Source organism: Pagrus pagrus (genome assembly GCF_965226575.1).
Source record: "Pagrus pagrus genome assembly, chromosome: 8".
Taxonomy (NCBI): Eukaryota; Metazoa; Chordata; class Actinopteri; order Spariformes; family Sparidae; genus Pagrus; species Pagrus pagrus.
In genome coordinates, this window is record NC_140192.1 from 38,788 (window position 1) to 50,923 (window position 12,136).

The window sequence follows — 12,136 nt, forward strand, 5'->3', positions numbered from 1 at the left end:
GCCACCACTACGATAAATCAAGTCAACAATAATGGAACCGACGCTGTGCAGATGCATAACGTCTGCACAATAATCTCTCAATATGTGGAGGAGTATCGCAACACTAACGGATGCTAATGCAGCTGCTGCTGTGTAGATTAATAAAGTCTACAAACTTGTCTCACCAACAATGTGCTTATCAAACCGTGGAACTCTGTTAAAAGGTCCCCGGATATGGAACCGCTACTACGCTAAAACAACGTCAACAACATATTCTCTCAATATGTGGAGGAGGATCACATCAATAAAGGATGCTAATGCAGCCACCGCGGTGCAGTTATGTCGCGTCAACAAAAATATACTCTCTCATCATATATGGGGGAGTATCATACCGCCAGGCTTCACACTGAAGTCTGCTCATGCAGCCAAAGCTGTGTAGAGGCATAAAACATCTACAAAATCGTTTCATCATCAGGCGAGCTTATCAGTCCGTGGGACTCTGTCACAAGGTCCGCTGATACAGAACGCCGCTACTACGTTCAAACACGTCAACAACATAATCTGGCGGATGTATCAGACCGTAGGACTCTGTCACAAGGTCCGCTGATACAGACGCTGCTACAAGGCTAATTCAACCAACAAAATAATCTCTCACCATGTGGGAGATCATCGCACCGGCAGGCTTCACAATGAAGTCTGTTAATACAGCCAGTGCTGTAAAGATGGATATCGTCACCAAAATCATCTCCCATCATTTGGGAGATCATCGCACCGGCAGGCTTCACGATGAAGTCTGTTAATGCATCCAGTGCGGGGAAGATGGATATCGTTAACAATATCATCTCCCATCATATATGGGGGATAATCGGACCGCCAGGCTTCACACTGAAGTCTGCTAATGCAGCCACAAGCCATGAAGATTCATAAAACGTCTACAAAATTGTTTCGTCATCAGCGAGCTTATCAGTCCGTGGGACACTGTCACAAGGTCCGCTGATACAGACGCCGCTACAACGCTAAATCAATCAATCAACAAAATCATCTCTCACATCATATAGGGGATAATCGGACCGCCAAAAACGCTAAATCATGACAGGAATATCCCTGTCATAATCGGCAGCCTTATCAGACCGTGAGTCTTTGCAATAAAAGCTCTCTGATACAGTCAACACGGAACCGCTCACATCATCCCACAGCAACTGTCCTCTCACCGGGATATGCTCAACAGCACTGGATGAGCCACTGACGACGCAAAACAAAAGCAAATGTCCTTTCACCGGGACATGCTGCTCATCATCATCATCATCATCATCAACACTGGAAGAGGCACTGAGGAAGCAAAACATTAACCCCCCCCCCCCCCCCCCCCTTCCTTCTCTCAATTATTATTGATATTACTTGCTCAATTACTTTTCTTGCGTATTATTATTCTAAAATATACAACCTCACCGACTTCTTTATCCTAACCCTAACCACTATTTCCTTCATGCCTAAACCTAACCGTCTCACTAACATTATTTCCTTTTTCTCCTCTTTTTCACTCTGTCTTCTTGTATACAACCTTCCCGATTTTCTATCCTAACCCTAACCACCATCTCTTTCATGCCTAACCCTAACCTCTTTATCCTAACCCTAAGGTCACTGGTTTCGGGTGCCTAAACCTAAGGTCACTGTTTTTTAATGCCTAAACCTAAGGTCACTGGTTTTGAGTGCCTAAACCTAAAAAGTCACTGATTTTGGGTGCCTAAACCTAAAATCACTGACTTTTGGGTGCCTAAACCTAAGGCCACTGTTTTTTAATGCCTAAACCTAAAAAGTCACTGTTTTTGAGTGCCTAAACCTAAAGTCACTGGTTTTGGGTGCCTAAACCTAAAATCACTGACTTTGGGTGCCTAAACCTAAGGTCACTGGTTTTTAATGCCTAAACCTAAAATCACTGACTTTTGGTGCCTAAACCTAAGGTCACTGTTTTTTAATGCCTAAACCTAAAAAGTCACTGTTTTTGAGTGCCTAAACCTAAAGTCACTAATTTTGGGTGCCTAAACCTAAAATCACTGACTTTGGGTGCCTAAACCTAAGGTCACTGGTTTTAGGTGCCTAAACCTAAGTTTGACCACACGAATTTCTCTTTTCTTCTTTCTTCTTTTCTTCTTTCTTCTTTTCTTCTTGTTTTTCTTGTTTATTTTCTATTATATGCCCAGCCTTGTTATTTATCCTAACCCTAACCACTCCCTTCTTAATATATAACACTGCTTTATGCATAACCCTCATCTTGCATGACCTTGGTCTTTCATAACCCTCACTATATCTAACCCTAGCCTTTCATAACCCTCACTCTCTCTAACCCTAATCTTCCATAACCCTCACTAATTCTAACCCTACTTTCTTTTTTCTTCACTATTAATTAATTAATTATTTTTTCACACTTTATTTTCCATCATTTATAACCCCCGTGGGTTATTTTCCTCTAACCCTAATCTCTTTCTTTTTCATGCAATTCTTTTCCTCTAACCCTAATCTTTTTCCTTTGTGGAGTTGCTTTTCCACATACTTATAATAAGTATTATTACTATTATAATTATTGTTAGTATAATTATGTTCAGAGTTGTGATGTCTGGGAGTAGTTGCAAAGGGTGGGGCCTACTGAGCCCGCTTCTGTGAATGACTTGACTTTTGACAGCTGCACCTCCCAATTGTGGCCTCAAGAGGCACTGGGGGTGTGGTTATGTCACATTTTCACCTGGGAGGTGAGTGGGCAGACTACTCACCTTGATCATGGTGCAAAAACGCTATAGACAGTAGTGACATAGTAACAACAGATAAACTGTATTTGTTTTCACAGAAAAACAGGTACAGAGACTAGTACTAACATAAACAACAAAGTACAAGTCATACCTACCAGAAATATTGACAAAAGACATCAAAATAGACACAAAGACAAACAGCCCAGATTGGTAACTCCTCCCACTTGACATTACAACAGGAGAAAAACGGGATTATACTAACAATAAAATCTCAAACTATAAAGATAACAATAAAAGGTTCACTGTTTTCAAGGTTTAAAAACAAAGACAACAGAGTTAACATACTGAAAACCTCAAGGAAGAACTTTTTCCTCCAAAAGATAGAGGGGAGCAGCCACTACATAGACAAAGAAACATGGGAACAAAGGGCTCTCACTTGAGACACAGGAGCAGCCATTTTGAATGCTCCCTCCCCCCACCCTGCTGTTAACACAGGGCCAATCGGGAATACACATAGTCACAATACAATGACATTTTTCCTTCCTTTTTTACAACACTGACATCTCAAAGGCACAACACATGAATCCCACAACAATTAACACTTGTTCTGGGTCTTCAAACATGACAGATAACAGTAAATAAAGCATTACAACACACAAAAACGATTTCCACACTGTGTGGGGAGAGTAAAGGGGGTGGGACCTCCCACTACCCACAATGCATTGCAGCTCCCTCCACACTTAAACCTTGACAAAAGTGACCTAAAAATAGCAAATTTTACAGGAAATCATCATTTCCTACCAGAAGACAACATAGTGAGTAATTACAATGTAATAACTTGGTGATCGCACAAAAAAAGTGTCATTACATAACACCTCAGAGTGACACCATAATGCAGATGGGGGTCAGTATAATAGACCAGAGGCAGCTAGGCCTGGTCTTTAAATTAGGACATCTGGATAGAAGACTCCCCATCTGGTAAATATACACTCACCGGTTTCAATATTGCTGTTTTATTTATGTTTTGCTATGTGCTACCACTCTCTGGGGTTGAGCGGTGTATGGAACACAGAGAGTTGGTCTTTTCCCTTGCCCGGGGTTTATGCTGGGCCAAGGAGGCTGGGCTTTGTCTCAGCTGGCCTTGGTCTTGCATAATCCTGTGGGATGGCTGGGAAGGCACCGCCTTGTCGGGGCTGGTCCTAAGCCATTCTGCAGTATTTCAACCCCTGTTTTGCTGGGCTGGGAGTGCTCCACCACTCTCTGTGGTTCTGCACAGCATTTTCTTGGTGCATGTAGCATTGTGTGTTTTTTGCTATGTGTTACCACTCTCTGGGGTGGTGCGGTGTATGGAACACAGAGAGTTGGTCTTTTCCCTTGCCCGGGGTCTATGCTGGGCCAAGGAGGCTGTGCTTTGTCTCAGCTGGCCTTGGTTCCGCATAATCCTGTGGGATGTCTGGGAAGGCACCGCTTTGTCGGGGCTGGTCCTAAGCCATTCTGCTGGATGACAACCCCTGTTTTGCTGGGCTGGGAATCTTCCACCGCTCTCTGTGGTTCTGCATGGCATTGGTATGTGAGTGCAGCAATTTGTCCTGCGGGTTTCCCTTCAAATGTCTTCAATTTATTTTAAATTCTGGTTTTCTTAAAAAGGGTGAAAATTCTAAAACTGGTCTTTTTTCAACAAATTTAAAACATTGGTTTTTGAGACATTTTCATACAAATGTGCTCAAAACGACCGAATTCTTTGAATTTTACTACTAAAATGGTGCTTTTTACAAAAAAACAACAAAAAACTCTATCTCTTCAAAATGCAAAGTGGCTAGTGTAGAGCAGCATAGGAGGGACACACCCCAAAGAAAAGCGCATCTTTGGGTGGACCTTCCTTAGGGGAGAGCGTCTTGTCGTAAGAGGTCGAAACGCTCGGTGATCCTAAGGCATTCAACTGAGGATGTGTCCCAGTGAGTACAAGACTTGGTTGGGCTGCGATCGGAATAGGACACTCCGGTGTTCTTTTTCCGCGTTTGGAGTTTCGCGGGCAGAAATTGCCCTCGTGCTCTTAAGTACAGACACAACATGTGGCTTTTTCACAACACGCTTGTGATCCAGTTTAAACATCAGGTCGGTCATCACTGGCCTTCCTTTTGCGCATACTGAGAAGTAGGGATGTCTGTCATGGCGACGCGAGAGGTACCCGTCTGTCCTCGAGCTCTCTTGAACTCTCCACTTGCACCCACCACATTCCTCTCGGGGATTCAGGTGTAACAGGTGTGCCTGCTGGGGATGTGTCTTGGGAGTTTGATGGAATCTGACAGGGATGCTTTCCGCCGCTGTTCAGAGTACCCCGCTTAAGCCTTCTTAAGATCCTTTGCTGTAGTTGTCGGACTCCACTGGTGCGGACCACATGGAGGGGATGGCTATAGCGGGGACCGCGCCCAGCTCTGTACACCTCACTCAGCTATGATAATGTTAATTCAAAGTAATCAACTCTAAAAATCAAATGACATTACATTTTTCCTAAAAATAGTCACTTACTATAGAATTCTGATCTTCTCTCTTTCTTTGTGTTTGCTGATTGTGCTATGTGGTTGGAATTTGTGCAATGTGCTTGGAATTTGTGCTCAGTGATCGACATGCTAGATGATTCTAAAAGACACTCAATTGTGGGGGTGGTCCAGTTAGCATGTGACTTGGCAGGGCTGCGATCGGGAAATAACATTCCGCTGTTGTTGTTTCTCCGCGATTGGAGTTTCGCGGGCAGAAATTGCCCTCGTGCTCTTAAATACAGACATAACATAGGGCTTTTTGCACGAGTGCTTGTGATCTAGTTTGCGAATTGGGTTTGTCAGTTGATAATGCTGGGGTCCTCGCTCAATCCCTGCGGTGCCTGGGGCTGTAATGGCCACTAGGTCTGTGATAAGCGGCACGGGTGTGGACTTACAAGCTGCGCTGACTTACCTTTTGAGCACTGTTTCACGGGGCTTGCGCTTAAGCTCGGTTAAGATTATTATTCTTCTTCTGCTGTAGTTGTCAGACTCCACTGGTGCGGACCACATGGAGAGGATGGCTATAGCGGGGGGAATGCACCCTGCTTTGTTCATCTCACTGTACTTACTTACCTGCATTTGACATTGGGCTGCAATGTAAAATTGGCCTATGAGATAATTTCCATACAATCATCTCCACATGAAATTCATAGACATGAATCACTCAGCTAAACAATTCTGGTCTTCTCCTCTTCCTCCTCTTCTTCTTCTCTTTCTTCGCTGTTTTTGATTGATTGTTGACTTACCTGCTCAGTCGCTCGATTCTATTCTATTTTGTCTTGCTCTCTTTTCACTCACTCACTCTGCTTGAAGTCGCTGTGGTTGTAATTTTGAACATACTAGCCTAGCTTCTAAACTAGCTTTTGGTCTGTGCTTTGATAAATAGGACATCCCAAGTTCACTTTTTCACTTCTCATACTCTCTACTCTCAACTCTTTTCTCCTCTTATATGGTTCATGGAAGCACGCGGGCGGTGGCCTGGGGACAAACATGCGTCGGCCCGTGCCTTGCCGTTGTCTCTCACACAAACCTATGTTGTCGTTGGGCAATGTAGGGAGAGGCTCTGAGTACCTTATCCACTATACCTAACCCAGCCAGTGCCTCGGACCTGCTCCGGTCATTCAGCCCCCATGTTGCTCCATGACCATCTCATCTCTCTCCCTCTCCCTCTCTGTCACACACTCTCTCTCTACAACTCTCTTTGCTAATTAATGTAAGACTAGGCGATCAATTGTCTGGTGGTAATAACATCCAGATGATGGGGGCACTCAGCCCTTTGTTGTTCATCAATTAATAAATCATTAAGATCATAGTCGAGTGGTAATTGTAACCTGGTTCCACTTTCTTTTAAAATTCAAAAATTAAAATACCAATTCAAATAGTTGACTTTACTGACTGTGGTTTATAATTTTCCTTGATGAACGCCAGGATCGCTTATGCAAATTCCTGCATTTCCAATAATCTGGTGGTAATTATATCCGGATTATGCGGGCACACAGCCCCTTTTCGACTATTGCTGATCATAACACGATCATAGGCAGGTGGTAACTGTAACCGGCCATCTGCAGAATAATTCCCATAATCACTTCCGATGGCCAAATGACACCCTCTAAAAACTTAGGTGCTCAGACCAAACTAAAATTATGTATGTATGTAAGCTCGTTCTCAATATTTAATTAACAACAAAACTAGCTCCTTTTTCCTTCTCCCTCTCCCATCCCTCCATCCCATTCCTCTCATGCCTGGACGAACCAATATCACCGAGACGAGTTCTGTCACGCTTCCAAACGGACGACAACAAAATCCTTCAGGATCGGCGTGCGTATCAGACCGTAGGACTCTGTCACAAGGTCCGCTGATACAGACGCCGCTGCTACGCTAAATCACGTCAACAACATAATCAGGCGGATGTATCAGACCGTCGGACTCTGTCACAAGGTCCTCTGATACAGACGCCGCTACTGCGCTAAATCACGTCAACAACAAAACCTTTCAATATGTGGAGGACTATCACATCAATAAAGGCAGTTAATGGAGCCAACGCGGTGAAGATAATGTGTAGGACTATCACATAAATAAAGGATACTAATACAGCCAACGCTGTGCGGATCCATAACGTCTTCAAACTAATCTCTCAATATGTGTAGGACTATCACATCAATAAAGCATGCTAAAAAAACAACATAATCCAGCAGGAGTATCAGACCGTAGGACTCTGTCACAAGGTCCTCTGATACAGACGCCACTACTACGATAAATCAAGTCAACAGTAATGGAACCGACGCTGTGCAGATGCATAACGTCTGCACAATGATCTCTCAATATGTGTGGGACTCTCACATCAATAAAGGAAGTTAATGGAGCCAACGCGGTGAAGATAATGTGTAGGACTATCACATAAATAAAGGATACTAATACAGCCAACGCTGTGCGGATCCATAACGTCTCCAAAACTAATCTTTCAATATGTGTAGGACTATCAATCAATAAAGGATGCCACTTCAGCCAATGCTGTGAGGACACATCTCGTCTACAAAATAGTCTCTCAATATGTGGTTGGTTATCACATCAATAGAGGATGCTACTGAAGCCACAGCCATGTGGATATGTCACGTCAACAAAAATAATCTCTCATTATGTGGGGGACCATCACATAACGTCTCCAAACTTGTCTCATCATCGGCGTGCGTATCAGCCCGTAGGACTCTGTCACAAGGTCCGCTGATACACACGCCACCACTACGATAAATCAAGTCAACAATAATGGAACCGACGCTGTGCAGATGCATAACGTCTGCACAATAATCTCTCAATATGTGGAGGAGTATCGCAACACTAACGGATGCTAATGCAGCTGCTGCTGTGTAGATTAATAAAGTCTACAAACTTGTCTCACCAACAATGTGCTTATCAAACCGTGGAACTCTGTTAAAAGGTCCCCGGATATGGAACCGCTACTACGCTAAAACAACGTCAACAACATATTCTCTCAATATGTGGAGGAGGATCACATCAATAAAGGATGCTAATGCAGCCACCGCGGTGCAGTTATGTCGCGTCAACAAAAATATACTCTCTCATCATATATGGGGGAGTATCATACCGCCAGGCTTCACACTGAAGTCTGCTCATGCAGCCAAAGCTGTGTAGAGGCATAAAACATCTACAAAATCGTTTCATCATCAGGCGAGCTTATCAGTCCGTGGGACTCTGTCACAAGGTCCGCTGATACAGAACGCCGCTACTACGTTCAAACACGTCAACAACATAATCTGGCGGATGTATCAGACCGTAGGACTCTGTCACAAGGTCCGCTGATACAGACGCTGCTACAAGGCTAATTCAACCAACAAAATAATCTCTCACCATGTGGGAGATCATCGCACCGGCAGGCTTCACAATGAAGTCTGTTAATACAGCCAGTGCTGTAAAGATGGATATCGTCACCAAAATCATCTCCCATCATTTGGGAGATCATCGCACCGGCAGGCTTCACGATGAAGTCTGTTAATGCATCCAGTGCGGGGAAGATGGATATCGTTAACAATATCATCTCCCATCATATATGGGGGATAATCGGACCGCCAGGCTTCACACTGAAGTCTGCTAATGCAGCCACAAGCCATGAAGATTCATAAAACGTCTACAAAATTGTTTCGTCATCAGCGAGCTTATCAGTCCGTGGGACACTGTCACAAGGTCCGCTGATACAGACGCCGCTACAACGCTAAATCAATCAATCAACAAAATCATCTCTCACATCATATAGGGGATAATCGGACCGCCAAAAACGCTAAATCATGACAGGAATATCCCTGTCATAATCGGCAGCCTTATCAGACCGTGAGTCTTTGCAATAAAAGCTCTCTGATACAGTCAACACGGAACCGCTCACATCATCCCACAGCAACTGTCCTCTCACCGGGATATGCTCAACAGCACTGGATGAGCCACTGACGACGCAAAACAAAAGCAAATGTCCTTTCACCGGGACATGCTGCTCATCATCATCATCATCATCATCAACACTGGAAGAGGCACTGAGGAAGCAAAACATTAACCCCCCCCCCCCCCCCCCCCTTCCTTCTCTCAATTATTATTGATATTACTTGCTCAATTACTTTTCTTGCGTATTATTATTCTAAAATATACAACCTCACCGACTTCTTTATCCTAACCCTAACCACTATTTCCTTCATGCCTAAACCTAACCGTCTCACTAACATTATTTCCTTTTTCTCCTCTTTTTCACTCTGTCTTCTTGTATACAACCTTCCCGATTTTCTATCCTAACCCTAACCACCATCTCTTTCATGCCTAACCCTAACCTCTTTATCCTAACCCTAAGGTCACTGGTTTCGGGTGCCTAAACCTAAGGTCACTGTTTTTTAATGCCTAAACCTAAGGTCACTGGTTTTGAGTGCCTAAACCTAAAAAGTCACTGATTTTGGGTGCCTAAACCTAAAATCACTGACTTTTGGGTGCCTAAACCTAAGGCCACTGTTTTTTAATGCCTAAACCTAAAAAGTCACTGTTTTTGAGTGCCTAAACCTAAAGTCACTGGTTTTGGGTGCCTAAACCTAAAATCACTGACTTTGGGTGCCTAAACCTAAGGTCACTGGTTTTTAATGCCTAAACCTAAAATCACTGACTTTTGGTGCCTAAACCTAAGGTCACTGTTTTTTAATGCCTAAACCTAAAAAGTCACTGTTTTTGAGTGCCTAAACCTAAAGTCACTAATTTTGGGTGCCTAAACCTAAAATCACTGACTTTGGGTGCCTAAACCTAAGGTCACTGGTTTTAGGTGCCTAAACCTAAGTTTGACCACACGAATTTCTCTTTTCTTCTTTCTTCTTTTCTTCTTTCTTCTTTTCTTCTTGTTTTTCTTGTTTATTTTCTATTATATGCCCAGCCTTGTTATTTATCCTAACCCTAACCACTCCCTTCTTAATATATAACACTGCTTTATGCATAACCCTCATCTTGCATGACCTTGGTCTTTCATAACCCTCACTATATCTAACCCTAGCCTTTCATAACCCTCACTCTCTCTAACCCTAATCTTCCATAACCCTCACTAATTCTAACCCTACTTTCTTTTTTCTTCACTATTAATTAATTAATTATTTTTTCACACTTTATTTTCCATCATTTATAACCCCCGTGGGTTATTTTCCTCTAACCCTAATCTCTTTCTTTTTCATGCAATTCTTTTCCTCTAACCCTAATCTTTTTCCTTTGTGGAGTTGCTTTTCCACATACTTATAATAAGTATTATTACTATTATAATTATTGTTAGTATAATTATGTTCAGAGTTGTGATGTCTGGGAGTAGTTGCAAAGGGTGGGGCCTACTGAGCCCGCTTCTGTGAATGACTTGACTTTTGACAGCTGCACCTCCCAATTGTGGCCTCAAGAGGCACTGGGGGTGTGGTTATGTCACATTTTCACCTGGGAGGTGAGTGGGCAGACTACTCACCTTGATCATGGTGCAAAAACGCTATAGACAGTAGTGACATAGTAACAACAGATAAACTGTATTTGTTTTCACAGAAAAACAGGTACAGAGACTAGTACTAACATAAACAACAAAGTACAAGTCATACCTACCAGAAATATTGACAAAAGACATCAAAATAGACACAAAGACAAACAGCCCAGATTGGTAACTCCTCCCACTTGACATTACAACAGGAGAAAAACGGGATTATACTAACAATAAAATCTCAAACTATAAAGATAACAATAAAAGGTTCACTGTTTTCAAGGTTTAAAAACAAAGACAACAGAGTTAACATACTGAAAACCTCAAGGAAGAACTTTTTCCTCCAAAAGATAGAGGGGAGCAGCCACTACATAGACAAAGAAACATGGGAACAAAGGGCTCTCACTTGAGACACAGGAGCAGCCATTTTGAATGCTCCCTCCCCCCACCCTGCTGTTAACACAGGGCCAATCGGGAATACACATAGTCACAATACAATGACATTTTTCCTTCCTTTTTTACAACACTGACATCTCAAAGGCACAACACATGAATCCCACAACAATTAACACTTGTTCTGGGTCTTCAAACATGACAGATAACAGTAAATAAAGCATTACAACACACAAAAACGATTTCCACACTGTGTGGGGAGAGTAAAGGGGGTGGGACCTCCCACTACCCACAATGCATTGCAGCTCCCTCCACACTTAAACCTTGACAAAAGTGACCTAAAAATAGCAAATTTTACAGGAAATCATCATTTCCTACCAGAAGACAACATAGTGAGTAATTACAATGTAATAACTTGGTGATCGCACAAAAAAAGTGTCATTACATAACACCTCAGAGTGACACCATAATGCAGATGGGGGTCAGTATAATAGACCAGAGGCAGCTAGGCCTGGTCTTTAAATTAGGACATCTGGATAGAAGACTCCCCATCTGGTAAATATACACTCACCGGTTTCAATATTGCTGTTTTATTTATGTTTTGCTATGTGCTACCACTCTCTGGGGTTGAGCGGTGTATGGAACACAGAGAGTTGGTCTTTTCCCTTGCCCGGGGTTTATGCTGGGCCAAGGAGGCTGGGCTTTGTCTCAGCTGGCCTTGGTCTTGCATAATCCTGTGGGATGGCTGGGAAGGCACCGCCTTGTCGGGGCTGGTCCTAAGCCATTCTGCAGTATTTCAACCCCTGTTTTGCTGGGCTGGGAGTGCTCCACCACTCTCTGTGGTTCTGCACAGCATTTTCTTGGTGCATGTAGCATTGTGTGTTTTTTGCTATGTGTTACCACTCTCTGGGGTGGTGCGGTGTATGGAACACAGAGAGTTGGTCTTTTCCCTTGCCCGGGGTCTATGCTGGGCCAAGGAGGCTGTGCTTTGTCTC